Raw genomic sequence first — 3,394 nt, 5'->3', positions numbered from 1 at the left:
GTAGCATTATAAGATGATCTCTCACTAAATTTCAAGGTATAAGTGTTCTCCCTGAGTATGCACCGTTGCGAAAGTTCGTCGTGCCGAGACACCACGTGATGATCGGGTGTGATAAGCTCTACGTTCACATACAACGGGTGCAAGCCAGTTTTGCACACGCAGAATACCCGGGTTAAACTTGACGAGCCTAGCATATGCAGATAAGGCCTTAGAACACTGGAGACCGAAAGATCGAGCATGAATCATATAGTAGATATGATCAACATAGTGATGTTCACCATTGAAAACTACTCCATCTCACGTGATGATCGGACATGGTTTAAGTTGATATGGATCATGTGATCACTTAGATGATTAGAGGGATGTTTGTCTATGTGGGAGTTCTTAAGTAATATGATTAATTGAACTTTAATTTATCATGAACTTAGTACCCGATAGTATTTTGCATGTCTATGTTGTTGTAGATAGATGGCCCGTGCTGTTGTTCCATTGAATTTTAATGCATTCCTTGAGAAAGCAAAGTTGAAAGGCGACGATAGCAATTACACGGACTGGGTCCATAACTTGAGGATTATCCTCATTGTTGCACAGAAGAATTACGTCCTGGAAGCAGCGCTAGGTGCCAAACCCCTGCAGGAGCAACGCCAGATGTTATGAACGTCTGGCAGAGCAAAGCTGATGACTACTCGATAGTTTAGTGTGCCATGCTTTACGGCTTAGAATCGGGACTTCAACGACGTTTTGAATGTCATGGAGGATATGAGATGTTCCAGGAGCTGAAGTTAATATTTCAAGAAAATGCCCGGATTGAGAGATATGAAGTCTCCAATAAATTCTACAGCTGCAAGATGGAGGAGAATAGTTCTGTTAGTGAACATATACTCAGAATGTCTGGGTATCACAACCACTTGACTCAACTGGGAGTTAATCTTCCTGTTGGTAGTGTCATTGATAGAGTTCTTCAATCACTGCCACCAAGTTACAAGAGCTTCATGATGTACTATAATATGCAAGGGATGGATAAGACGATTCTCGAGCTCTTCGCAATGCTAAAGGCTGCGGTGGTAGAAATCAAGAAGGAGCATCAAGTGTTGATGGTCAACAAGACCACCAGTTTCAAGAAAAAGGGTAAAGGGAAGAAGGGGAACTTCAAGAAGAACGTCAAGCAAGTTGCTGCTCAAGTGAAGAAGCCCAAATCTGGACCTAAGCCTGAGACTGAGTGCTTCTACTGCAAAGGGACTGGTCACTGGAAGCGGAACTGCCCCAAGTATTTGGCGGATAAGAAGGATGGCAAGGTGAACAAAGGTATATGTGATATACATGTTATTGATGTGTACCTTACTAATGCTTGCAGTAGCACCTGGGTAATTGATACTCGTTCTGTTGCTAATAGTTGCAACTCGAAACAGGGGCTACGGATTAAGCGAAGATTGGCTAAGGACGAGGTGACGATGCGCGTGGGAAATGGTTCCAAAGTCGATGTGATCGCAGTCGACACGCTACCTCTACATCTACCTTCGAGATTAGTTTTAGACCTAAATAATTGTTATTTGGTGCCAGCGTTGAGCATGAACATTATATCTGGATCTTCTTTGATGCGGGACGGTTATTTATTTAAATCTAATAATAATGGTTATTCTATTTATATGAGTAATATCTTTTATGGTCATGCACCCTTGAAGAGTGGTCTATTTTTGATGAATCTCGATAGTAGGGATACACATATTCATAATATTGAAGCTAAAAGATGTAGAGTTGATAATTATAGTGCAACTTATTTGTGGCACTGCCGTTTAGGTCATATTGGTGTAAAGCACATGAAGAAACTCCATTCTGATGGACTTTTGGAATCACTTGATTATGAATCACTTGGTACTTGCGAACCATGCCTCATGGGCAAGATGACTAGAACATCGTTCTCTAGAACTATGGAGCGAGCAACAGATTTGTTGGAAATCATACATAGTGATGTGTGTAGTCCGATGAATATTGAGGCTCGCGGCAGGTATCGTTATTTTCTCACCTTCACAGATGATTTGAGCAGATATGGGTATATCTACTTGATGAAACATAAGTCTGAAACATTTGAAAAGTTCAAAGAATTTCAGAGTGAAGTGGAAAATCATCGTAACAAGAAAATAAGGTTTCTACGATCTGATCGTGGGGGAGAATATTTGAGTTATGAGTTTGGTCTTCATTTGAAACAATGTGGAATAGTTTTGCAACGCACGCCACCCGGAACACCACAATGTAATGGTGTGTCCAAACGTCGTAACCGTACTTTATTAGATATGGTGCGATCTATGATGTCTCTTACCGATTTACCGCTATCAGTTTGGGGTTATGCTTTAGAGATAGCTGCATTCACGTTAAATAGGGCACCATCTAAATCCGTTGAGACGACGCCTTAGGAACTGTGGTTTGGCAAGAAACCAAAGTTGTCATTTCTAAAAGTTTGGGGTTGTGATGCTTATGTGAAAAAGCTTCAACCTGATAAGCTCGAACCCAAATCGGATAAATGTGTCTTCATAGGATACCCAAAGGAGACTGTTGGGTACACCTTCTATCATAGATCCGAAGGTAAGACATTCGTTGCTAAGAATGGATCCTTTCTAGAGAAGGAGTTTCTCTAGAAAGAAGTGAGTGGGAGGAAAGTAGAACTTGATGAGGTAACTGTACCTCCTCGCTTATTGGAAAGTAGTTCATCATAGAAATCTGTTCCTGTGACTCCTACACCAATGAGTGAAGCTAATGATGAAGATCATGTAACTTCAGATCAAGTTACTACCGAACCTCATAGGTCAACCAGAGTAAGATCCGCACTAGAGTGGTACAGTAATCCTGTTCTGGAGGTTATGTTACTTGACCATGACGAACCTACAAACTACGAGGAAGCGATGATGAGCCCAGATTCCGCAAAATGGCTTGAGGCCATGAAATCTGAGATGGGATCCATGTATGAGAACAAAGTGTGGACTTTGGTTGACTTGCCCGATGATCGGCAAGCCATCGAGAGAAAATGGATCTTCAAGAAGAAGACTGACGCTAACGGTAATGTTACTATCTACAAAGCTCGACTTGTTGCAAAAGGTTTTTGACAAGTTCAAGGAGTTGACTATGATGAGACCTTCTCACCTGTAGCGATTCTTAAATCCGTCCGAATCATGTTAGCAATTGCCGCATTTTATGATTATGAAATTTGGCAAATAGATGTAAAAACTGCATTCCTGAATGGATTTCTAGAAGAAGAGTTGTATATGATGCAACCTGAAGGTTTTATCGATCCAAAGAGCGCTAACAAAGTATGCAAGCTCCAGTGATCCATCTATGGACTGGTGCAAGCATCTCGGAGTTGGAATAAATGTTTTGATATTGTGATCAAAGCATATGGTTT

This window comes from Triticum dicoccoides, chromosome 1A, assembly GCF_002162155.2.
Source record: "Triticum dicoccoides isolate Atlit2015 ecotype Zavitan chromosome 1A, WEW_v2.0, whole genome shotgun sequence".
NCBI classification, from domain to species: domain Eukaryota; kingdom Viridiplantae; phylum Streptophyta; class Magnoliopsida; order Poales; family Poaceae; genus Triticum; species Triticum dicoccoides.
The sequence above is the reverse complement of the archived record's forward strand: the minus strand, read 5'-3'. Positions refer to the sequence as shown.